Source organism: Hypanus sabinus, chromosome 27 (assembly GCF_030144855.1).
Source record: "Hypanus sabinus isolate sHypSab1 chromosome 27, sHypSab1.hap1, whole genome shotgun sequence".
Taxonomy (NCBI): domain Eukaryota; kingdom Metazoa; phylum Chordata; class Chondrichthyes; order Myliobatiformes; family Dasyatidae; genus Hypanus; species Hypanus sabinus.
The window spans coordinates 9230838-9258440 of record NC_082732.1 but is presented as its reverse complement, the minus strand read 5'-3'; the positions used below and the strand labels follow the sequence as shown (position 1 = coordinate 9258440).

Genomic DNA, 27603 nt, shown 5'->3' with positions numbered 1-27603 from the left:
AAGGTCAGCATTTTTTATCTGTCCCTATTTCGCAGGATGAGCAGGAACCTTGAACTGCTGCAGTTCATCTGATGAAGGTGCTCCCATTGTGCTCTGGGGTAGATAGTTCCAGGAATAAACTTGGGGACAATGAAAGAATAATGATTTTTGTAAAATATATGTATCAGAAAAATGACTGAGGGAAGCCTGCATATGGTGGTACCCATGTAAATGCTGCCCGTAATAACTTTGTTAGTCAAAGCCATGGGCTTGATGGATGCTTTTGGAGTAGCCTGGATGAGTGATTGTTGTGAATGTTATTGATGGTGGAGGCAGTAAATATTTATGTTAGTGAGGAAGGTGCCATAATGGCACTGAATTCATTGACAAATAAGTTTCACTTCTTGGGATCATTTGGAAGAATTAAGTCACTGTGCCAAATATCTAATGATACAGAGATTTTGCAGCTGCCTCAGAACCTTAGTGACTGATGTTCAATTCTGACCTCGAGCTCTGACTTGCTTGGAGTGTACATGTCCTTCCTATGACTGTATGGATTTCCCTGTGTGCTTCCGAAAGATATGCTGCCTGTTAGGATTATGAAGGATCTCTGTCATAAAATGTTGACTCTCTCTCTCTCGTTGCTGATGCTGTCTGACTTGCTGAAAGTTTTCACCACTTTATGTCTTCTGTCCTGCTTAATAATTTAATTACACTGTACCAAGACCCCATTACTCTTTTCATTGTAACTAATGCTGCACTTAATTATACAGTTTATGACAGGCTTCTGTCCATGCAGTGATGGTCTGCAGATTCGTGATTTACTTCATGTTGCACGTCCTCTGGTGTAGATCAGCAGCTCATCTCTCTTGTGGTCATCTCTGCTGCATTTGCAGCAACTCAAGGCAGCTGCCTGAGATTGTGCAAGATTTCTTTGGATCTATTTCCTGTCTGCTACCTTCACATTCAGCTGTGCTTCTCATCCAAAAAAAAAGCCCAGGGTCTGAAACCACCTTCTGCTGAAATATCTCATCTATGCAAAGATCGATTAGCAATAAAGAATGGTCCCAGTGAATCTACAGGGGCATCTTTTGTTGTTTTGCATAAATACATGTTTTTATTTGAAACATACCTATCAGTAAAATAAAAAGTTGGTACCTCTAGCTCTCTCTGCACTTACATCTGTGATGGAACAAAATTGCATATGATAATTATTTCTGTGCTAATCCAAGTATTTGAGAGAAAAAATGCAAACGTTTGTATATAATATAATGCGCCTTAAGAGAATCAACAAATAGATAGGAATAGAAGATCTTGAAATAATAAATTGTTATAATACTACTAGCATTTGTCATATGAAATATGGTGACAAAATCATCAACGTGTTTATATATCTGGCTTCAGTAACGCAAGTGCCAAGTTTCAGTTTGAGGAAGAAATGCCTAGATCATTAAAATGCCTTCTTGGAAATCACCCATTATAGTAAACAATAAAAGTACGTATTGTAGCGGTGTGCTACACGCAGCACTGCAATAATGACTCGGAGTCGGTGAGCTGCAGTTACAGAAGAGATTTATTGGAACTTCGTGGCCTCGCTTTAAAGCCTTCCTGATCCCGCCCTCCCTGGGCGGGAATGCTGCATATTCACAGTCCCGTCCCGCATGCGGGCTTTTCCCCTTGCTGGTGAAGCAGGCTTGGTGCCCTCTTTGGGACCGGCTTCAAAGCTGGCACGCGCTGCTTTGTGAGCCGGTTCGAGTGCACTGGGAAATGGGTCGCCACAGTATGATGTTAATTTAACTTGATCAGAAAGGCTCTAGTAAAAGGGCTAATTTCTATTTGATAAAGCCCTTCACTGTTATGAATGTACCACAGCTCTGAGGGGCCGAAGGGGCGGGAGCAGCCCCCTCCTTCCAGAGAATAGCAAGATCACTATTAATTCAGGTCTCGGACCCAGGAAATGAGAGACAATGCAACGGTTTTGACCATTGTTCTTAGAGACACCTGTGTGAATTGCATGTCCCTGCTACATGACAGCTACCAGGGACATGGACACCCTCGGGCAATGTGGGGGTGGGGATTGCATCACCCTACTTTGATGGACATCTACAACTCTGCAAGTCAAGATAAAAGGGGACTGCAGGAGGCGGTACCCCAGCGACGCACCAGAAGGACACACCATCGCTCAACGCTCCCGTGCTAGCAGGAAGCCATTCAAAGCCACGTGCGTTCCATTTCTCCTTTGCCTGGGGAGCGGGTCTTCGAACTAACAACGGGGAACCAACGCTCCCCTGATTCAACGGAGTTGCTTCATAAAGACCCAGGCAAGTTTTCCTTTTCTCACCAATCTCTCTAAAACACGTGAAACCCAGCGATTCCCAAAAGGCTGAAGCCTGCAGACTTCTGAGTGACTTTTATATTTCCAACGGACAATATATTATCCCCTAGACAACAGTAGAGATTATTTCTTAATGATGATTATTACTATACCCACGCTTTAGATTGAGTTTTGCCGACGTATATGATCTGAATGTTTGTATTAACCTTACTTTTGTGCCCCCTTTATAAATAAAAACGTTTGAAAATCGTGCCATCAGACTTCAATGGACCTATCTTTGCTGGTAAGTGATCCAGTTACGGGATACGTAACATCACGCACAGCTCATCTGAGAGGTGGATAGGAATATTTACCAAGCAGGGGAGAAAGAAACCAAGTTTGATGCAAGCTTACACAGAGATAACTGCAGTGGTGAAGGAAGAAGGAATAAAAATAATGATGAAGCCCCATGCTTAATCCTTGTCCACATATATGATGTTGTTCAACATCTTCACATCCTCTATGAACCTTACTTCAGGTGAGATGCTCAACATTTTTGAGTTCTCTCACTCCTGTGCTCTCTCTAGCATTAATAGCCTAATTAATGCTATAATTCTGCACATTGAAATACCTCAAAAATATTTCATTGAGTTTATTGCTTTCAGAAACTAGTTCTTTATCCTGTTTCACACTGGGATCACTCCTGAACTGAAGTTTTCCAAATATGATTTAATCTGAAGTGCTGATGCAATGTTACCATTTCTTGCATTTCTCTAAAAAGGTGTCAGCCTGGCGCTATATAAAAATGCAAAGAGCAGGGAAAGACAATGGAACTTAGAAGTTGAATAATTGAATAAGAAATTGAATAATATATAGGATTGAATATGTGAGAAATGGGCTGCGATGGTCATTTTTATTTCTTAAAAAGTGTGGACAAATTTAGTATTCATCCTCAGTATTTGACCAAGGTGCTTCACATCTCTTTGAGCAATATTCTTTAGATTCACTTTCTTTTGTATTTCAAAATTCACACCACTTTGGAAAGTTACGTTTCAGCAAAACTTGATGAAAACAATATTTTGCTTCCCATGTATACCACTGATGTTAATGAAATATGGATATGTTGGAGATTGATAGTTTGTATCAGCTTTTTATTTCTCAGCACTTTACTGTGATTCACTCAATATAACTACATAATTAGGGATAAGAATACCAATACTCTCATGTGAACTAAAATTAATTTGTATTAGAATCATTTATTTCCCTGGCATTGATTGTATTTGCAGAGGTAGTGCACATTTTGATTTGTGATCAATTATTCCATGAAATATCTAGAGGCACCTATTGTCTTCACCAGGTAACTTCTGATCAACAAATATATTTATTTTCATTAAATAAATTCATTTTAATATTTGAAAGATCGAGTAAATACATTTCTTCTGACAATCATGCTTTCCTCTGCAGAATGGCCTGGAATGTTTTTATCTCAGTTTATTTTGTGATTAGAGGCCGAGCAGGAAAAATTTCTGGTCATGCAACTGAATTGTGAACATGAGATGAGTCCACTCATATAGTAGTGTCTTCTGAAACACACCTTAGAACAGGATTTCTCAACTGGGGTTCAGTGGTCTGAGCAGCCCTGTTAGCTATCTCAGCCCAGTATGCCAGTGGGCAGTTGGACCATGTTTATTTGGTGGAGTCCATTCTCAGTTTTTGATGCAAGTTAGGGGCGGCCATTGATAATTGGTGAGTGCTGCATTGCATGGAGGGGAGGATCGTAGGGCTGATAATGAGCACTGTATTACACAGAGGGGAGGATGGCAAGCTGTTGAGGGGCGTGAAGAGCACTTTCCAAGCATTGAATGAACTCGTGCAACTTGGGTTGAGACATCAGCCCCTCCCTCCTGAATTACGTTGCCCAGCTTTCCCTTATTCAACGCCGACTGACTTATGGGAGCAAACAAACTTCCAGTGTAGTCGAAAATTGGAAGGAAATTTTCATTCTCAGGATGGTCCAGTGTGGTGATTTTTGAAGAGGAGATGTGAGATAGAAAAAGAGGATTCTAGGCCTAGGTCTTCGGACAATTCTGATAAGGGCAATGATGAAGAATTACAATCTTAGTGATTTCACTGCACTAGTGCAACAATGAACACAAAAAAAGTCTGTCATTAGAATGAAATACATCAATGGGTTTTACATAGAGTTATGATCCAAGTTATCCTATTCCATTGTGCCTAGTCTGTGGCAAACAAATTACAAATGCAGAAATAGCTCCAGCAAAATTGAAAAGACACTGAACTACAAGAGGACATGTAAAAGTGTTGATTGTTTTGAATAACTCTTGGAAACTCAAAACAAATAGATTAAAGCTTTTGAGAATAAAGTCACAGTCAGTAAAATAGTTCAGGAAGCAAGTTGTTTAATAGCTTTAAGACCAGTTTACTCGGGAAGGTTTAAAAAAAACTGTGTGAAAACCTGGACAAAGGACACAACAAGCTCCTGCTACATACTGAAGCCTCTGGCTTAGCAGAGGAAGAATTTTCAACAGGGTATTTGAGCTGAATAGGGAATTGTTCCTTGAAAGGTACATTCAAGAAAATAATAGGCCAGATTTTGCTAAGTGCTTCAAGAATGAAGAATGGCTGCAAAAACTAGCCTACTTAACAGGTATTTTACCTCATATGATCCAATTGCACTAGAGAAATGTTTTGACTTCAAGTGACAAGATTCTTGGATTTAAAAGGAAAGTGAATCTTTGGAAAAATCATTTTGCAAAAGGAAATCTTGAAATGTTTCCATTGCTGCTTGAGAGTGCGGAAGGAAATCAGAAAGTCTTGAGTCTTATTGAAAACCACCTGGAAGATCTGCAGAACATAATTGAATTGTATATTTCCCCCTTTCAAAACAAGTGTATGGCTGGGTGAGTGACACTTTCTCTGGATCTTCTACTTACCCTGAGAACTTGACTTTGACATAAGGGGATGAGCTTTCTGATCATGCACTCAAGTTGAGATTTACACTACCTGGCCCTTGGCAAGTTCTGCATTTCCATGAAAGAAGAGTATCCTGCTATTCATAGGAAAGCAATTAACATTTTGCTGTAGTATTCAACTTTTTACATATGTGAGCAAGCTCTTTCTTGTTTAACAAGCATCAAGAGCAAGGATAAAAATTGTCTCATTTCAGTTGAAGGTGAAACCTGTGTGTGCTTATCTCAAGTTCAACCCAAAATTGAGAAATTTATTATGTTTGCCTCATGAGTTTTTAAAATTTATGAAAGGGAAAGAAAGAGATTAATATTAAGAAATGTAAGCTAAGCTTAATTATCTATTTTTCCAAGAAAGATTGGCTAAAAATTCATTCTCTATTCAAAAGAGCATTGACAATTATTTTTGGATGGTTATATCTACAACTTACTGATTGCACTTAACTTACTGTGAGCTGTAGATATAATACTTATTATACAGGGGTTCCCTGAGACCTGACAAGGGTTCCTCTAGGGCAAGAAGATTGAGAAAGGCTGCCTTAGATTAATCAGAACTTTGCATTCTTACTCAGGGCTATAACCAACTTATGGCAGGAAAGGAGAGATGATAGTAGTTTCATTTTTACCCAAGCTGTCTGAGAATGCCTACCCACCAAAATGGAAATTTCCCCAGTTCTTCAGATAGTTCTAAGCCAAACCATCTTCAGCTATTACACTGAAGATCTTCCTTCCATAATTATGTCAGAAGTGGGAATATTTTTTGACAAGTGCATGGTGTTCAATTTTCTTTACAATTTTCTTGGCAAATGAAGACGCCGACTGCAGCAAGATCAGATAACCTTCAGACATTGCCTGATAAATAGCAAGTAATCATGCCACAAAATTCCAGGACATTTTAAAAGTAAGTCAAGGAATTGATTTGCATATTTTTAGTAAGACTATGTAATGGCCTACCATTATTCAGTGGCATTAACATCCCGAGTGTTGCCTTTGACCAGAAGCTCAACTGGATCGTCACTGTATCTGCAAGAACAGGTCCAAGGCTGGGCATCAAAGAAAGTTAGGGGTGGTTGCTGGCTGCCCAAATAGTGGACTATTTTGTCTCTCTGATGCCTAGCCTCGGTCGGACCTGTTCTTGCAGACACAGTGACGATCCAGTTGAGCTTCTGGTCAAAGGTAACACTCGGGATCTGTAACTCCTGATGGTGAAGAGGATAGTGCCGGTAATGGAGAAGGCTGAGTCTAAAACTCTGTACAGTGAGGTTAATGCCTGTGATGGACAAGGCTGAGTCTGTAAATCCTGTTGCAAAAGGAAATCTTTAAACGTTTCCATTGCTGCTTGGGCTTGAGAGTGAGGAAGGAAATCAGAAAGTCTCGAGTCTTATTGAAAACCACCTGGAAGATCTGCAGAACATAATTTTCCAAAGATTCACTTTCCTTTCAAATCCAATCTAAGAATCTCGTCACTTGAAGTCAAAACATTTCTGTGCATTGGAACCTCATTATCAGGTTGTGATGCAAACAGTCAGAACGTTCTGTATATGTCTACTTCTGCATAATTATACTTGTATATAATGCTTTGGAGACATACCAAATCTCCTTAAACTCCTAACAAAATAGAGCCACTAGTCTGCTGCCTTCATAGTTGCATCAATGTCTTGTGTCCAGGATGGATCCTCCAAGATATTGACTCCCAGGATCTTGAAGCTGCTCACCCTTTCCACTGCTGACCCCTCAGCAAGGACTGGTGTGTGTTCTCCGAACTGCCCCTTCCTGAAGTCCACAGTAATTTCCTTGGTCCTGCTGACACTTCATGTGAGATTAATGCAGCAACAGCACACAACTGGCCAAACTAACTGTACCACAGAGTCATGTGTAGAGAGAGTAGAGCAATGGACTAAGTACACACCCCTGAGCTACACTGATGCTGACTGTCGGTGTACAGTAAGGCACAGTAGTACAGCAACTAATACTGCTGCCCCTCAGCTCCAGTGGCCTTGGTTTGATTCAGCTCTCCGGTGTCTGTGGCTTCGTGGGTTAATTGGCCATATTGCTTTGCTGTTAGTTTGTTAGCAAATTATAGAACCTTGTGGAGAGTTGATAGGGAAAATGATGAAAATTTTAAAATTGGATTAATCTGAATGGGTGTTTGATAATACGATCAGCTCACATTTGGTAAGGTGGAAAGAATGTTTCCAGCCAAAAACTCACTTTCTTCATTTATGGAATAAACATATTCTGTCATAATTACCTGAGAGAAAGTAGATTAAACTCCTTAGATTAAAAGTAGAAAGCACATTCTTTGGTTGCTCCTTCTGTCTGATTAAGGTACTATCAAGGTGTCTATGGGTAGGATATACTGTGTCTTAAAGGCAATGACAATCGAAGCAAAAGAAGCATAATACCAAGTCAGGATAGTGTGGAACTTGGTGGGTCCTGTGTGGTGCATTTCCAATCAGAACAAAGCAGCCTGGCAGTGGGCATGTAGTACAGTAGTTAAATTGCCGGTATATCAGACAAAGTTCTGGACTGTTGATGCTGAAATATCACTCTGATTCCTGCAATGTTTACAAATATGATTAAATAATGTCAATATAATGGGGGGACTTGATTTTGAGTCAATAAGATATCTTGAGTTTTAACAAATAATCATTGTAAAAAAAATGGATTGGCATAAAAATCCATCTGTACTTCAGGAAAAGCATGGAGCTGTGATTACAGTGTCCAGCGTTGTATATAATTTTAAATCCCCTTCTTGCTTGACACCTAATTAGAGATGAACAGTGAATGAACAGTAGGTGATGTCCATACCCATGGATGAAGGAATGGAAACAAACTTTCGGATCAAGGATTGACAGCTGATTGACTGGACACATTGAGCATTAATGGATACGATATAGACCATTCACAAGATTTACTATAACAACTTCATGATAGAACATCCTGAACATACAATGTGCAGCAGTTAGACGGTTGAGGGTAGCAAGTTCATGTGAACATTTCAAAAATTCCCCTCCAGATTACACAATATTCTGCTTCAAATTATGTCACAGTTTCCTTTATCATCATTTAGTTGGTATCCTAATGCCTCCCATCCAGTATTACTCTGGAAGTCCCTTATGTTGTCTGGAATAGAAGAAAGATGGCATTTTCTTACCAAGAGTATTATAGATATAATCTAAACACTGGATATCGAGTGACACCAACGTTTCATAAAGTTAAGTTCGACCAAATACCTCCGGCTGAAGTGGCACAAGATGCATCATACAACTACAGATTGATACTGGAGAGACAGAAAGAGACATCAGGTGCTAGAATCTGGAGCACCAGGATACTGGCGCCATCGTCTTGTTGGGTTGTAGTCAGACTGAAGCTGGGAGAGAGGCCTGTTAAGATCCATTGACAAGGTGTGCAAATCTAGCTTGGCACTTTCAGTAGCACTCTATTGTCTGAGCTGGAGTTTTATTGGTTTTAGCTATACTATAAGAATGAACTACATAATCTGGATTGACACTTCATTGCTGTACTGATAGTGTTGCAGTGTCCAAAAGAATTAAGTTCCTGTCTCACTCTATAGACGTCAATAGTGTATGTCTGTCAGATTTCTTCTTGATCATTTCATTTAAGGGAAGAAAAGAGATGCACACATTTTAATTTCATTTTGCCTTTGAGTAACAAATGAAAAGACCTCTTCTTATAGCTACATTTAAAAAAAGTATTTGAAAGAGTCGGTTACCTAACGTTTGGTGAGCTTAATCAGTAGTGGTTAAATTACATAAATAAGTTCTGCTTTTCAAAGTTTAATACTCCCAAAAAGAAAGTCCTTAAAGAACCAATCATATCTGACTGACAATGGAGTTCTACCACAGTGGATTACTTTGAGTTCAAGCTTCTTGATTTGAAACTAGGTTTTCAATATTCTGTACCTGTTAGAACTTCCAACTAGTAATTGTCCTATGATATGCAAATATCAGAACTGCAGGGTGGGTGAACATCTTTATTTTACTCTATGCTCTTTTATATCATTAACTTCCCATTAGAGGGTAGAGGGAAGGTGGCCCCTCAAAGATGCTGCCATTTAATGAGATTGTGACTGATCTCTATAATGTACTGGTTAGGCACAGGAGTACATTCAGCCAGAGACTCATTCCACTGAGATGCAACACTAAGCATCATAAGAAGTCATTCCTGCCTGTGGCCATCAAACTTTACAACTCCTCCCTCGGAGTGTCAGACACCCTGAGCCAATAGGCTGGTCCTGGACTTATTTCCAACTTGGCATAATTTACTTATTATTTAATTATTTATGGTTTTATATTGCTATATTTCTACACTATTCTTGGTTGGTGCAACTGTAACAAAACCAATTTCCCCTCGGGATCAATAAAGTATGTCTGTCTGTCTATCTGTTTGCAACATTACACTTCTGTCCACATGTGATATCCTTATCCTTACAGAGGCATGAGAGAGCATTTGGCCAGAATTGATTGGAAAAGAACACTGGCAGGGATTACAGCAAAGAAGCAATGGCTCGAATTTCTGAAAGGACAAAATAAAAACATTCTAAAGAGGAAGAAGTATTCTAAAGGCAAGATGACAAAACCCTAGCTAACAAGAAAAGTCAACCCTAGCATAAAAGCCAGAGAGGGGGCATATAATAGAGCAAAAAATAGTTAGAAGTTACAGGATTGGGAAGCTTTTAAAAACCAACAGAGGCAATTAAAAAAAGTCATTAAGAAAGTGAAGATGGAATACAAAAGTAAGCTAGCCAATAATATGAAAGAGGATACCAAAAGTTGCTTTAGATACACAAAATGTAAAGGAGAGGCAAGAGTGGATATCAGACCACTGGAAAAGGATGCTGCTGAGGTTGTATTGGAGGACAATGAAATGGATGATGAACTGAATAAGTGTTTTGCATCAGTCTTCACTGTGGAAGACAATAGCAGTATGGCAGAAGTTCCAGATGTCAGGGGCCATGAAGTCTGTGAAGTTAGGATTACTAGAGAGACAGTTCGTGGGAAGCTGAAAGGTTGGAAGGTAGATAGTCATGTGCACCAGATGATGTACACCCCAGGGTTCTGAAAGAATTGGCTGAGGAAATTGTGGAGGCATTAGTAATGATGTTTCAAGATTCACTTGATTCTGGAAGACTGGGAAATTGCAGAAAGGGAGAGAGGCAGATGAGAGGAAACTATAGGCTAGTTAGTCTGACCTCAGTGGTTGGGAAGATGTTGGAGTTGATTATTACGGATGAGGTTTAGAGCAGTTAGAGGCACATGATAAAATAGGCTGTAGTCAGCATGGCTTCCTCAAGGGAAAATCTTTGCTGACAAATCTGCTGGAATTCTTTGAAGAAATAGCAAGCGAGGTAGACAAAGGAGAATTGGTGATGTTGTGTATTTGGATTTTTAGAAGGCGTTTGCAAGGTGCCACACATGAGGGTGCTTAACAAGCTATGAGCCCTTGATCCTACAGGAAAGACTCTAGCATAGATAAAGCAGTAGTTGATTGGCAGGAGATAGAGTGGGAATAAAGGGAGCCTTTTCTGATTGGCTGCTAGGGAGTAGTGGTTTCCCGCAGGATCCTGTGTAGGATTCTTATGTTGTATATCAGTGATTTGAATGATATAATTGATTTTTTTTTGCAACATTTGCAGATGGAGGGGCAGGGTAGTTTTGAGAAAGTAGAGAGGCTACATAAGGACTTAGGCAGAGTAGGAGAATGGACAAATAAATGGCAGATCAAGTAGAGTGCCGGGAAGTGTATGGTCATGCACTTTGGTAGAAGAAATGAAAGGGTTGACTACTTTGTAAATGGAGAGAAAATACAAAAAACTGAGGTGTAAAGGGACTTGGGAGTCCTTGTGTGGGATTCCCTAAGAGTGAATTTACATGTTGAGTCTGTGGTGAGGAAAGCAAATGTGATGTTGGCATCCGTTTCAAGAGGATTAGAATATAAAAGTAAGGAAGCAATGTTGAGATTTTATAAAGCATTGGTGAGGCCTCACTTGGAGTATTGAGAACAGTTTTAGGTCACTTAAAATATGTGTGCTGAAACTGGAGAGGGTTAAAAGGAGGTTCACAAAAATAATTCCACAATTGAATGGTTTATCATGTGAAGAGTTTTTGTTGGCTCTAGGCCTGTATTCATCAGGATTCAGAAGAATGAGGGGTGACCTGATTGAAACCTATTGAATTGTGAAAGGCCTTGATAGAGTAGATGATGAAACGATGTTTCTTCTGATGGGAGAGTCTAAGACTGGAGAACACAGCCTCAGAATACAGAGGCCTCCTTTAAGAATGTGTATGAGGAAGAATTTCTTAGCTGGAGAGTGGTAAATCTGTGGAATTCTTTGCCACAGGCAGCTGTGGAGGCCAAGTCTTTATGTATATTTAAGGTTAATAGATGCTTGATTGGTCAGGGGAGAAGGCAGGAGAGACTGGGGCTCAAAGGAAAATTGGATCAGTGATGTTAAAATGGTGGAGCAGACATGATGCTCCTATATCTTATATAGTTTTATGGTTATAAAACTATGGTTTTATATAACTATCTTATAGATTTATGGTCTTCCACTTTATGTTTATGAAAAGCTTGCATTAAGAATATTCAAAGTCTGAATTCACTGTCTTGTAGAGAAGAGATTTCCAAAGGTTTGCAGTCCCCTGAAAGAAGAAATTTCACCTCAGTTGTTTTGAAAGGATCCCTAGTTTTACAATCTCCCATAAGAGCAAACATCCTTCCTATATCCACCCTGTCATAACCTCATGGGTCCTTTTACAGATATATCATGTGTCTTGGTTTAGTCAACAGCCTTAATAATATGGGATAAGGCCATATCATGATTAGTTAATGATAGCAATGATCTTGAAATCAATGTACCAGAACACAATATATCATTGGAGATAGTGATAGGTATGCGAGTTGTCATTGCAAATGTCCTTTGCAGATTCTGAATCTGCAGTTTATGGAGGTGTGTGAGAAAAAGATTGCCAGTTTTATCCTGGAGTAAAGGAGCTGGAGACGTTCCAATCCATAACAATGGGGTGGAATGGAGACAGGGGTGTTCTAATAATACACCTGGTGGTAATCTCAACAAAGGGGAAAACAGAACAGTAAAACTGAAACTTGTCAAGTTGGCATTCTATAGCAACCAAGTGAAAGTGATGTAGTCAAACCCATGGGCATAATGCTGGGAATAGCTAGAGGTTTGCCAGGGTTTAGCTTCAGAGTATTTCATTTCATCTGGGAATATGTATTAAATAGATGGGGAGCCTAATACTTGTTGAACAACCTTTGCAATTCTACTTTAGTTTTTTTGCTGAATTTTTAATCAGGATTTGTGTATGCATTTAAGAGTACACATATTATTTTTCTTGTTCAAGAGTGATGCACACAGGTATTGTAAATCCCCACTGCCTCTTCCACAGTATTCTCTTGAGTTATTCATCTATGCAATAAAATCTAAAATTAGTGGTTGCAGATCATGCTTGTCTAAGTACTTGAATTTTTGCTGTTGATGAGATTTTATGCGGTATTCAAAGAAGTATTGCCAACATTGTTCATACTCCATAAATTATTACATTTGATGGCTCCAGATAGGAGATGCAGCAATTTTGGTATTTACAAATCATTGTAAACATTAGAAAAATAATCAAGGGTACTGTATTAAAGGTCTATAATTCAAGTATACACGTAATTCAGAATTATGGAATATATGCATATTTCAAATGAGGAATTGAAGATGTACAACAATAGTTCATATTTAGATAATGAATCATTGTTCGCAAAAAGAAATATTTTTATTGACTGATGATAGGTCATTGATCAGAAATGTTAATGTTTCCATTTCCATAGAAAGTGCTGACTATTACCTACATTTTCTGTTTTTATCTCAGATTTCCAGTGTGAAATTCCTTTTAACTAAGTATAGCTTTGGCTTAATTGAATTGGCTTTCTTTTCTTACATCCTTCACATACACGAAGAGTAAAAATCTTTGTTAATTCTCCATCTAGATTGTTTAAAGAATACATCTTATTATACAAGAGGTCAATTCAAGAGTCTGATAACAGTGGGATAGAAGCAATTCTTGAGCCTGGTGGTATGTGCATTTAAGTTTTTTTTCTCTACTGCCTGAAGGGATCAAGGGAGAAGTGAGAATGTTTGGGGTGGGTGGGGTCTTTGATTATGCTGTTTACTTTACTGAGGAATTGAATTGAATTCACTTTATTTCTTACATCCTTCACATACATGAGGAGTAAACATCTTTATGTTATGTCTCCATCTAAATGTGCCATGTGCAATCATAGTAATTTATAATAAATAGAAGTCAGTGTAATATAGAGTACACTCAAATCAGTGTGAGTTTATCAGTCTGATGGCCTGGTGGAAGAAGCTGTCCCGGAGCCTGTTTGTCCTGGCTTTTATGCTGTGGTATTGTTTCGATGGTAGCAGCTGGAATAGATTGTGGTTGGGGTGATGAGTCCCCAATGATCCTATGGGCCCTTTTTTTACACCACTGTCCTTGTAAATACCCCGAATCGTGGGAAGTTCACAACTACAGATGCGCTGAGCTGTCTGCACCACTGTCTGCAGAGTCCTGCAGTTAAGGGAGGTACAGTTCCCATACCAGGCAGTGATGCAATCAGTCAGGATGCTCTCAATTGTGCCCCTGTGGAAAGTTTTTAGGATTCGGGGGCCCATACCATACTTCTTGAACTGTCTGAAGTGAAAGAGGCACTGTTGTGCCTTTTTCACCACACAGCTGGTGTGTACAGACCACGTGAGGTCCTCAGTGATGTGGATGCCGAGGAACTTGAAGCCGTTTACCCTCTCAACCCCAGATCCATAAATGTCAATAGGGGTTAGCCCATCTCCATTCCTCCTGTAATCCACAACCAGCTCCTTTGCTTTTGCAATATTGAGGGAGAGGTTCTTTTCTAGACATCACTGTGTCAGAGAGATGACTTCTTCCCTGTAGCCCACCTCGTTTCATCTCATGATTCATCTCAGTTTTTTTTATTATAGGTTTGAGTGACGTTAGAAGGCCATTTGGTTTGTATGGCTTTGCTAGTGCAATTCTGTTAATCCTATTTCCCTGGTGTATGTCCCTGTTACCCATTCTGTCTCATATATCCAATGACGCAACCCCACACCCCTTCCCCCCCCCCCCAGTTCTTCAGCCACCCACCAATTCATAGTAGGGGCAACTTTAAAGCAGCTAAGTCACCCACCAGCACATCCTTGGGATGTGGAAGGAAACTGAAACATCCAGAAGGGAAAGCATAGACAAACACTCAGTGCTGGAGCAACTCAACAGGTGATGCAGCATGTATGGAAAAGTGTAAACATGCGGCGTTTCGGTCCAAGACCCTTCATCAGTCCTGATGAAGAGTCTCAGCCTGAAGCATCAGCTGTTTACTCTTTTCCACAGATGCTGCCTGGCTTGCTGCGTTCCTCCAGCATTTTGTGTGTGTTGCTTGGATTTACAACTTCAGGAGATTTTCTTTCTTTTATCTATCTACCTACCTATTTATTTATTAATTTTTTAAGAAAATTACAAAGGATAAATGTAATGGAAAAAAAAATTGATCCTCCCCCCTCCCCCGCCTTAACCCTTATCTAAAGAAAGAAAAAAAGAAGAGAAGGATTGCCTGGATATCGGAGGATCCCCACATGCTCCATGGAGTTCAAAATAATTTTAATATTTATTTTTACTTTCCCCAATTACTTTATAATTTTATCTTCAAAGGACCTATATATTTAATCCCATCTTTTGTATGTATGGGAGCCAAATTTTCAAAAATATATCATATTCATTTCTTAGATTATATGTAATTTTTTCAAGTGGAATACAACTATATATTTGATTATTCCAATGATCCATAGTTAAATATATATCAGATTTCCAAGTAACTGCGATAACTTTTTTAGCTACTGCCAATGCAATTTTTATAAATTTTTTCTGATATTCAGTTTAAGTTTTGGTATTGTCCCTTCAATATCTCCTAATAAAAATAACATTGGACTATGTGGGAGTTGTAATCCAGTAATTTGTTCCAATAAAAGTCTTAAATTTATCCAAAATGGTTGAATTTTAAAATAAGACCAAGTAGCGTGTAAAAAAGTACCAATTTCTTGATTACATCGAAAACGTTGGTCAGACATATTTGAATTTAATCTATTTGTTTTCTGTGGTGTTATATATAATTGATGTAAAAAATTATATTGTATTAATCTAAGTCGAACATTTATTGTATTTATCATACTATCAGAACATAATCTTGACCAACTTTTTCCATCAATTTTAACATTCAAATCAGATTCCCATTTTTGTCTTGATTTATGAATTCCAGATTCAATTGTCTGTTCTTGAATCAAATTGTACATACAAGATGTAATTTTTTTTATTTTTCCTTTTTGAATTAATATTTCTATTTCACTAGGTTTTGGCATCAATATTGTGTGACCCAGCTTTTCTTGTAAATAAGCCTTTAATTGAAAATAACAGTAAAGAGTGTTGTTTGATATTTTATATTTATTTTTTAATTGATCAAACAACATCAATATACCTCCTTCAAAACAATCACCTATATATTTAATCCCCTTTTGGAACCAATTATGTAAAAGTTTATTATCCATTGTAAAAGGAATGAGCCTATTTTGAATTAAAGTTCTTTTTGCTAATAAAGATTTCTTTATCTCATCATCCATATTTACCTTATTCCATAAATCAATCAAATGTCTTAATATAGGAGATTCTTTTTTTCCCCTTATCCATTTGGATTCCCATTTATATATAAAATCTTCTGGTATGTTTTCTCCTATCTTATCTAATTCTATTCTAATCCATGCCAGTCTTTTTTTTCATCAAAAAAAGACGCAATAAATCTTAAGTTGATTTGCTTTATAATAATCCTTAAAATTTGAAAGTTGTAACCCTCCTAAATCAAATTTACATGTCAATTTTTCCAGTGATATTCTTGACATCTTTCCTTTCCAAAGAAATTTCCTTACATATTTATTCAGTTCTTGAAAGAACTTCTGAGGTAATTGTATTGGTAAAGTTTGGAATAAATATTGCAATCTAGGAAATATATTCATTTTTACAGCATTACCTATTAATGTTATTGGTAACATCATCCATTTATCAAGATCCTCTTTTATTTTTTTAATAATGGCAAATAATTTTGTTTATATAATTTTTTTACATCATTATCAACTCCAATACCTAAATATTTTATCCCATTTATTGACCATCGAAATTGAGTTACTAATCGACATTGATTATAATTTCCTTTGGTAAGGGGTAAAATTTCACTTTTATCCCAATTAACTTTACAGCCTGATACTTTCCTATTTTCTTCCAATCTAAAAGATAATCTTTGCAAAGATTGCAATGGGTTTGTTAAATAAATCAAAATATCATCAGCAAATAAATTAATCTTATATTCTTCTTGATTAACTCTAAAGCCCCCAATGTCTGAATCTGTTCTTATCACTTCAGCTAATGGTTCAATTGCCAATACAAATAAAACAGGTGATAATGGGCAGCCTTGTCTAGTTGACCTCGTTAAGCAAAATGGTGTTGAAATCTGACCATTTGTAACTACTTTAGCTTGAGGATTAGTATTTAAAGTTTTAATCCACTGTATAAAAGATTTTCCTAACTCATATTTTTCCAATACCTTAAATAAAATATCCCATTCCAATCTATCAAATGCTTTTTCTGCATCCAAAGCAACTGCCACACTCATTTCCTCTCTTTTTTTGTGCGAAATGAATTATACTAAGTAACCAGGTTATATTATCCATTGATTGTTTGTTTTTAATAAAACCTGTTTGATCCATATGTATTATTTTTGGTAAATATTTAGATATTCTATTAGATAAAATTTTTGCTATTATTTTATAATCTGTATTCAACAAAGAAATAGGTCTATATGATGTTGGTTTTAAAGGATCTCTATCTTGGCAATACAATTATGATTGCTGTTAAAAATGATTGTGGGAGTTTATGCAGTCTTTCCACTTGATATATTAATTCCATAAAAGGAGGAATTAATAAATCTATAAATTTTTTATAAAATTCAGGAGGAAAACCACCTTTTCCTGGGGATTTATTACTCTGAAGTGATCCTAAAGCTTCTTCAACCTCTTTTAATGTAAAGGGCATATCTAATCCTTTCTGTTCTTCCAAATTTAATTTTGGAAGGGTTATTTGTGATAAAAATTTATCTATCTCAGCAATCTTATTTTGTGATTCTGATTGATATAGTTCAGTATAAAATTTTTTTAAAGTTTCATTAATTTCTAAAGGTTTATAAGTAACCTTATTTACACATGTTCTAATTGCATTTATTATTTTAGAAGCCTGTTCTGTTTTCAACTGCCAAGCAAGAATCTTATGTAATCTTTCACCTAATTCATAATATTTCTGTTTAGTTCTCATAATTACTTTTTCTGTACGATATATCTGGAGTGTATTGTAATTTTTTATTAACAAGTTGTCTTCGTGTTTCTTCTGTCATATATCTTTGAGATTCTTTTTGTAAATTTATGTTATCTTTTTCCAATTGATCTATTTCTGCCATGTATTCCTTCTTAATTTTAGATGTATAACATAATCTGACCACTTAAATATGCTTTAATTGCTTCCCATAATACAATTTTATCTTCAACTGAATGTAAATTTGTATCCAAAAAAATTGCATCTGTTTTTTCATAAAATCACAAAAATCTTGATGTTTTAATAAAGTTAAATTAAATCTCCATCTATAGATCGATTCATCCATCATTATCATTGTCATTATCAAGGGGAAATGATCTGACAGTATTCTTGCTTTATATTCCACACTTTTCACTCTATCCTGAATATTTTTTGATAATAAAAAAAATCAATTCTTGAGTAAGTTTTATGTCTATTTGAATAAAATGAATAATCTCTTTCTCTTGGATTAATTTTTCTCCATATATCAATCAGATTTAAATCTTTCATTAATGATGAAGTTAGTTTTATTACTTTTGATTTTGTAGCAACTTTAGTTGACCTATCCAAAACTGGATCTAAACAAAAATTAAAATCTCCACCTATTAATATTTTATCATGTGCATCAGCCAAATTCAAAAAAACTTGTATGAATTTTGCGTCATTTTCATTTTGGTGCATAAATGTTCATAAAAGTCCATAATTATGAAAAAATTTGACAATGTATAATCACATATCTCCCCACAGAATCAATTACTACATTTTGTATTTTAATTGGTAAAGTTTTATTAAGCAAAATTGCAACTCCTCTCATTTGAATTAAATGAAGCTGCAATGACATTTCCAACCCAATCTTTCTTTAATTTCTTATGTTCTGTTTCTGCTAAATGTGTTTCTTGTAAAAAAAAAGCTATATCTCCTTTCATTTTCTTAATATATGTTAAAACTCTTCTTTTCACAGGTCCATTAAGTCCATTAACATTAAAACTTAAAAAATTAAGTAAATTAATCATTCATAATACCCTGGGAACTCTTTGAAATTCTCCATGTTGCTATGAGTTTCTCCCCAACCATCCAGGCAAAAAAGAAGAAAAATAGAAAATTGGTAAATAATATATAAGAAAAAAAATACCCCCCCACTAATGTTGCGAATAAAAAGAACACAACATTACACTCCCATTTTATGGGTCATGGCAATCGCCGTGATTATACACGTGAAACTCGCAGCCATCAATCAGGAGCTCCTCCAGCTCCCCCGCAAAAAAAAAAGAAAATATATTAGTGAAGAAAAAAAAGAAAATAATTAATGTCTCTACTCCCAATTAATACTCCTCAACTATTTTTGTTTTCCTTATAAATGTCCATCAAGTCCAACCTTATTTCAGTCTTCATCATTAGTCCACTTCATTTCTATAATTCTTCAGTCCTCTTCGTGGACATCAAATAATTCTTGTACAAATTTCTCCGCTTTCCGGTAATCAACAAAAGATCTTCTCTCTTCGTTATCCAGGAAAATTATCAATTTTGCTGGGTAGCTCAATAAAAATTTAAAGTCCTTTTCCCATAAAGATTTTTTCACTGGATTAAATTCCTTCCGCCTCTTCAGAAAATCATAACTTATGTCTAGATAAAAAAAAACTCTTTTCCCTTCTATTATCAATGGCCCATTTCTCTTTTTAACACCTTGAGTAGCTGCCCTCAAGATCATTTCTTTATCTTGATACCTTAAGCATTTTATCAAAATTGATCTTGGATTTTGATCTTGTTGAGGTCTTGGTCTTAAAGCTCTGTGTGCTCTTTCAATTTCAATTACTTGGCTTCCTCCTTTCATTTCCAAAATTTTAGGAATCCATTCTTGAAAGAATTTTATTGGATTTTCTCCCTCTGTACCTTCCATAAGACCAACAATTTTAATATTATTTCATCTACTAGAGTTTTCAAGTGCATCTATTTTTTTCAACATCCGTTTTCTTTCTATTGTCCAGGCAAGATTATTGTCTTCTATCTTATCTATTCTTTCAGTGTTTTCATCCATTTTTACTTCCATCTCTTTAACTTTATTATCCATCTTCTTTTGTTTTTCCACCACATTATCGAGTGTATTCTGCATCCTTCTTATATCTGTTCTTAAAGCTTTTAATTCATTCATCATATATATCAGGATATCTCTTATGTCTCCTTTAATCTCTCTCTTCTTTTCCTCTTCTTCATCATCTGTATTTCCCAAAGAGTCTGATCCACTTCCGATTCACTTCCAGCCGTAGTTGGGATTTGTAGTTTTGTTAATATCTGTTCATGCATACTTGTTTCTTCGCGCATGCGTTGTTCTTGCCGTTTCTTCTTCGAGACCGCCGACATTGCTGCAACTTCCTGTCCCGCATCATCAGAAGTGCCATGCACTTCGCTGGGAGGAGATCCAACTTGAGTCCGAGGCTTCGCCGATACGGTTAGGCCTTCTTCTCCGCTGATTTGCGCAGTCTTCAAAGTAGTAGCTTTCTTCTGTTTCGGTTTAGGAGCCATATCCAAAAATAATCCTGAGTTACTTATAATTAGTTTCTAGTAGGTATTTATTAATTCTTCTTCATTTAAACCCTATTTCATTACTTTTTAAGAGGGAGCTGGATTCCCAACGTCTCGACCTTACGTCATCACGTGACGTCCCGTTTCCCCCCCCCCCCACCCCCGTTCAGGAGATTTTCTTGAGTTTGTTACTTCACATAGATGACCTCAGTGTTCAGGATCAAACCTGCAAATCCTGTCCTGAGATAAATGGAATTTTTGATCCCAGCTTCAAATAACTATGGTAGATTGAGGCTGGAGCTGAATCTCTGAAATGTAACAAGTTGTTCATCTTTCGTAACAAAATAAACTTTTCATAACAACAAAAATTATTTTCAAAATGTACTGCTTTTAGGCAGAGTCTCAGGATCAAGCATCGCTTGTTTCACCGCAGGTTTTTGATGGTGAAATCATTAAACATTGGGTGGCTGCTGTGCAGAATCTACCACATTCTAGTCACGATGAAGCCACCGTCTTAACATCATAACAACCTCTCCCCTCTCCCTCTGCATGTACAATCACTGCCGACCAACATAAACTCTCCAATAACATGCCAGTCAAAGCAAATTTATTTTTTGTGTCTGTCTCAGAATCAGAATCAGGTTTATTATCATGCAAATATATCAAGAAATTTGTTGTTTTGTAGCAGCAGTACCACAGGATACCATAAAAATAATATATGGATAACAATAAAATACAGAGAAAGAAATAGAGTAAAATAATAAGGTAGTATTCATGGGTCCATAGACCATTCAGAAATCTGATGGTGGAGGGGAAAATAACTGTTCCTAAAACATTGAGTGTGTGCTTTCAGGCTCCTTGTCTCCTCCCTGATGGTAGTTCTGAGAGGAGGGAAAGTCTTTGGTGGCGGGGGTCCTTAACAGTGGATGCAGCCTTTTTGCAGCATTGCCTTTTGAAGATATCCTCGATAGTGGGGAGGCTGGTGACTACAGTGGGGCTGACAAAGTGTACGATGCTCTACAGCTGTTTCCAATCTGGTGCATTGGAGCTTCTATACCAGGTGGTGATGCATTAAGTTAGAATACTCTCCATGCAATGTCTGGACAAACTTGTTTTGAGTCTTTGGTGACATACCAATTCTCTACAAACTCCAAATGAAATATAGCCACTGGTGAGCCTTCTTCATAATAGCATGAATATGTTGGATCCAGGATATATCTTTTGAGATACTGAAACCCAAAATCCTGGAACTGCTGACTTTTTCCACTACTGACCCGTTAATGGGGTCTGCAGTGTATTCTCATCATTTCCCTTTCCTGAAGTTCACAATCAATTTCTTGGTCTTACTGATGTTGAGTACAAGATTGTATTGAGACTCCACTCAAACTAACTCAGATCTATATCACTGCTGTACTCTGACTGTCTATCATTCCGGATAAGTGTCAGGTGATGTAAAGCCATACTCCAATGTGAGGACAAACCAGAAGGCTGAGTACAGGGTTAATGGTTGGTTACTTAAGAGTGTGGATGAACATAGGGACCTTGGGGTTCAAATCCATACATCTCTCAAGGTCACTGCACAGGTTGATAGGATAGTTAAGGCCTATGGGATGCTAGGCTTTATTAATAGGGGGATTGAGCTCAAGAATAGAGAGGTCATGTTGCAACTCTACAAATCTCTGGTGAGACCACACATAGAGTATTGTGTTCAGTTCTGGTTACCTTATTATAGGAAGGATGTGGAAGCTATGGAGAGGGTGCAGAGGAGATTTGCCAGGTTGCTGCCTGTATTGGAAAACAAGTCTTATGAGGTAAGGTTAGCAGAGCTGGGACTTTTCTCTTTGAAGCGTAGAAGGATGAGAGGGGACTAGATTATGAGATTATTAGGGTGGATAGCCAGTACCTCTTCCCCAGGGCACGAATAGCAAACACCAGAGGACATATGTACAAAGTTAAGGGAGGGAAGTTTAGGGGAGACATCTGAGGTAAGTTTTTTACACAGAGGGTTGTGAGTGCCTGGAATAACTTACCAGGGATGGTGGTGGAGGCTAAAACATTAGGAGTATTTAAGAGTCTCTTGGACAGGCACATGGATGAAAGAAAAATAGGTTATGGGGTAGTGTGGGTTTAGTACTTTATTTTAAGGAATATATGGGTTGGCACAACATCGAGGGCCGAAGGTCCTGTACTGTGCTGTAGTATTCTAGTGTCTAGTGTCTGAGCTCACTTTGTGAGCACATTATATATCTCAATTTGAAAATAAAAGGTCATGGTCCAGGAGATAAGATGATGATTTGCTTAGAAGATTGGATGGCAAATGAGAAATGAAGAGAGTCATAAATGTGTCTTTATTTGGTTGATAAAATGTAATGAGTGGTGCCACAAGGAACAAGGGCAAATGTGTGCTGACACAGTGAGCAAGCATGTCAGAATGCTGAGAGAAAACATAAATAGCACATTTCTTGAGTCTGATCTTCTATTTATTAAGGTCATGACTAATTTAATTGTAACTTCAATTTCACAGTTTTATCTGCCTACCATAAACTTTCAACTCTGTACCATCTATCCTTAAAATAGTCGACGACTCAGCTTCCAACAACTTCTGAGGAAAACTTGAAAAAAATTCATGACCCTGAGAAAATAATTGGTAAAGTTTGTTCATCTTTCTCAACTCCTTAACTCCTTATTTGCAAGCTGTGACATCTAGTTCTAGGTTACTCCATAAGAAGAAAATTCCTTTCCACATCTAACTTGTCAAAACTTTCCAATGTCTTTAATGCTTAAGTCAAGATCCTTTTACTCTCATTAACTCTACTGGATATGACCCCAGTCTCTCCAATATTGCCTCATAAAACAACCCACCACTGCAAGAGTGAAGGCAGTTTTACTACTCGGGGTAAAAGAGAGGCAAGACTGTGCAGGCGCATGACATCAGCCAGTAGAATGGGAAAAGTTTATAAAGAAGACTGCCATATCCAGCGGGCAGCATTCGGAGGAGGAAACTGAGTGAGAGGTAGCGGAGTGATAAGTCTTTGGTTCAACGGGCTTAGGCGGTAATGAGGTGAGGTAGATCTACCTGTGTTGATTGCAGAAAGGAAGTAGTATGTCTGAGGCCGGTTTTCTGTGCTCAGTGTCAGATGTGGGAAGTCCTGGAATCTCCCAGCCTCCTGGACGGCCGTATCTGCACGCAGTGTGTTGAGCTGCAGCTCCTAAGGGACTGCATTAGGGAAGTGGAGATGCAGCTCGATGACCTTCGCCCGCTCAGGGAGAGCGAGGAGGAGATAGAAAGGTGTTTTAGGCAGATGGTCACATCTGGGCCACAGAAGACAGACAAGTTAGGTCAGAGTCAGGAGGGGGAAGGGGAAGAGTCAGGTACTAGAGAGTCCCCTGTAGCTGTACCCCTTCACAATAAGTACTCCTGTTTGAGTACTGTTGGGAGGTGGGGGGGGGGGGGAAACAGCCTACCTGGGGGAAGCAACAGTGGCTGTGCCTCTGGCACAGAGTCCGGCCCTGTGGCTCAGAAGGGCAGGGAAAGGGAAGATGAAGGCAGTAGTGATAGGGGACTTTATAGTTAAGGGGGCAGACGGGCAATTCTGTGGAACCAGGAAAGAAACTCAGATGGTAGTTTGCCTCCCAGGTGCCAGGGTCTGGGGTGTTTCAGATCGTGTCCACGATATCTTGTGGATATGTGAAATGTGACAAATGTGGTAAATGTTCAGGGGATATTTGAGTGGAGTTGTGCATAGGTACGTTCCAGTGAGACAGGGAGGTTATAGTAGGGTACAGGAACCGTGGTCAAGAAGGAAAAAGCTTACAGAAATTTCAGAGAATTAGGTAATGTTAGGGATCTAGGAGGTTACAAGGCTAATGGGAAGAGCTGAAAAAGGAAAGTAGGAGAGCCAGAAGGGGCCATGAGAAGGCCTTGGTGGGCAGGATTAAGGAAAATATAGAACAATACAGCACAGTACAGGCCCTTTGGTCCACAATGTCCTTTTTTTAAGGTCCACCTTAAATTCCTCCATATACCTTTCTAGTAGTCTCTTAAATTTCACTAGTGTATCTGCCTCCACCACTGACAGGCAATGCATTCCACGCACCAACCACTCTCTGAGTAAAAGAACCATCCTCTAATATCCCCCTTGAACTTTCCACCCCTTACCTTAAAGCCATGTCCTCTTGTATTGAGCAGTGGTTCCCTGGGGAAGAGGCGCTGGCTGTCCACTCGATGGATTCCTCTTAATAACTTGTATACCTCTATCATGTCTCCTCTCATCCTCCTTCTCTCCAGTGAGTAAAGCTCTAGCTCCCATAATCTCTGGTCATAACGCATTCTCTCTAAACCAGGCAGCATTCTGGTAAATCTCCTCTGTACCCTTTCCACTGCTTCCACATCCTTCCTATACTGAGGCAACCAGAATTCCAAGGCATTTTACCAGTATGTGAAGAGCAAGAGGATAAGATGTGAAAGAATAGGACCTATCAAGTGTGACAGTGGGAAAGTGTGTATGGAAACTGAGGAAATAGCAGGGGTACTTAATGAATACTGTACTTTACTTCAGTATTCACTATGGAAAAGGATCTTGGGAATTGTAGTGATGACTTGCAGCAGACTGAAAAGCTTGAGCATGTAGATATTAAGAAGGGGATGTGCTGGAGTTTTTGGAAAGCATCAAGTTGGATAAGTCGCCGGGACCGGGTGAGATGTAACCCAGGCTACTGTGGGAGATGAGGGAGGAGATTGCTCAGCCTCTGGTGATGACCTTGAATCATCAATGGGGACGGGAGATGTTCCGGAGGATTGGAAGGTTGTGGATGTTGTTCCTTTATTCAAGAAAGGGAGTAGAGATAGCCCAGGAAATTATAGACCAGTGAGTCTTACTTCAGTGGTGGGAAGTTGATGGAGAAGATCTTGAGAGGCAGGATTTATGAACATTTGGAGAGGTATAATATGATTAGGAATAGCCTGATTGAATTTTTTGAGGATGTGTCTAAACACATTGATGAAAGAAGAGCAGTAGATGTAATGTACATGGATTTTAGCAAGGCATTTGGTAAGGTACCCCATGCAAGGCTTATTGAGAAAGTAAGGAGGCATGGGATCCAAGGGGACATTGCTTTCTGGATCCAGAACTGGCTTGCCAACAGAAGGCAAAGAGTGGTTGTAGATGGGTCATATTCTGCATGGAGGTCAGTCACCAGTGGGGTGCCTCAGGGATCTGTTCTGGGATGCTTACTCTTCATGATTTTCATAAATGACCTGGATGAGGAAGTGGAGGGGATGGTAAGTTTGCTGATGACACAAAGGTTGGAGGTATTGTGGATAGTGTGGAGGGTTGTCAGAGGTTACAGCGGGACATTGATTGGATGCAAAACTGGGCTGAGAAGTGGCAGGTGGCGTTCAACCCAGGTAAGTGTGAAGTGGTTCATTTTGGTAGGTCAAATATGATGGCAGAATATAGTATTAATTGTAAGACTCTTGGCAGTGTGGAGGATCAGAGGGAACTTGGGGTCCGAGTCCATAGGACGCTCAAAACAGCTGCGCAGGTTGACTCTGTGGTTAGGAAAGCATGCGGTCTATTGGTCTTCATTAATCATGGAATTGAATTTAGGAGAATTTAGGTAATGTTGCAGCTATATAGGACCCTGGTCAGACCCCACTTGGAGTACTGTGCTCAGTTCTGGTCGCCTCACTACAGGAAGGATGTGGAAGTCATAGAAAGTGTGCAGAGGAGATTTACAAGGATGTTGCCTGGATTGGGGAGCATGCCTTATGAAAACAGGTTGAGTGAATTCGGCCTTTTCTCCCTGGAGCGACGGAGGATGAGAGGTGACCTGATCGAGGTGTATAAGATGATGAGAGGCATTGATCGTGTGGATGGTCAGAGGCTTTTTCCCAGGGTTGAAATGGTTGCCACAAGAGGACACAGGTTCAGGTTGCTGTGGAGCAGGTACAGAGGAGATGTCAGGGGTAAGTTTTTTACGTAGGGAGCGGTGAGTGGGTGGAATGGGCTGCCGGCGGTGGATGTGGATACGATAGGATCTTTTAAGAGACTTTTGGATAGGTACATGGAGTTTAGAAAAATAGAGGGCTATGGGGAAGTCTAGTAATTTCAAAGTGGAGACATGTTCTGCACAACTTTGTGGGCTGAAGGGCATGTATTGTGCTGTAGGTTTTCTACGTTTCTATGTACTAATATTATAAAAGGCTTGATATGAATGAACATCCTTCCTTTAATATGTAGACCAGTAGTAGTCTAACCATGGTTCAGTAATTTTTTTTTCAAGCTCCTCTAATTTTTAGGTTTTTTTTCCTGGAAATAAGTCTTGTGCTGTTTTACATTATGTTTACTTTAACCAACCTAAGCAATTCTCATCATTTAGGGTCTTTTATTTGTTGCAGGGTTCTTTAGGACTTCTGCTATTTAGATTCTAATTTCCAAAATGAGATCACTCTTCACTTTTTTTCTTTTACAATCTCATATGCCCAATTTATCTGCATTGAAATTAAATTAACAATTTTTTGGGCAAGCTACAAGATTCTGTAATAACAATTTCTCCTTCCATTGAACAAATTCCACTTCCCTTGGTCTATTCCCCAATTCTGACCTTTCACTTCTTTTCATCTGCTTGTTATTTCCCTTTATCTTATTGTCCATTCCCTCTCCTACCAGATTCTTTCTTCTCTAGCCCTTTCTGTCCCACTTGTCATCCCCCAACAAGCCTCTTTCCTCTCACCCCACTTTTTTATTCTGTCAATTTTCCCTTCCTTCTCAGTCCTGAAAAATTATCTTGGTCCAAAACATCAACTGTTTACTCTTTTCCATGGATGCTGCCTGACCTGCTGAGTTCATCCAGCGTTCCGTGTGTGTAGTTTCTATAATTTGTTGCCAGCCACTAGCTGGATATTCATCCCTTCCACTGACCAAATTCAGAAATATTATCTTTGTCCCCAAATCTCATGTTTATAATTTAAAATGTGATCAGTAATCATAGCAATAATCCAGTAAAACCCATTCTCCTGCCTCTTCTTCCACCTCTACTTTATCTTTCAGACAGCTAATAGACATAGTCTACTTATTATCATTTTAGCAAAAGCAGTTAAAAGCAGCTTAACACTGGCAAATTACAGGAAAAGATAAACTCATAGCAATTAATTTTGAGTTTTTTTAATGGTATCTAAGGAAAAGTAGAAAAATGAAGAAGTACAACTGTTGAAGAACTCTAGAAACTAGTGATGCAGATTATAATGGTTTGTGAGCAGTAGTCATCAAGCCAATTATACAAAATTCCACAGAGACTGTTTGAATAGATTTTT

At 38.3% G+C, this 27603-nt stretch overlaps 1 protein-coding gene across 9 annotated transcripts in view; it reads left to right on the top strand.

The window, feature by feature from the left end:
• The window catches only part of disp3 (dispatched RND transporter family member 3), a 626857-nt gene that overhangs the window by 153786 nt on the left and 445468 nt on the right, over window positions 1-27603 (top strand). For 6 of the 9 annotated variants that reach the window (XM_059951714.1, XM_059951716.1, XM_059951718.1 and 3 more), the window contains one exon: window positions 13297-13382. The exons of the other annotated variants lie outside the window; for them this stretch is intronic. The gene's annotated coding sequence lies outside the window, so the exon portion shown is untranslated. The remainder of the gene's footprint in view (window positions 1-13296; window positions 13383-27603) is intronic. 9 annotated transcript variants of the gene reach the window in all.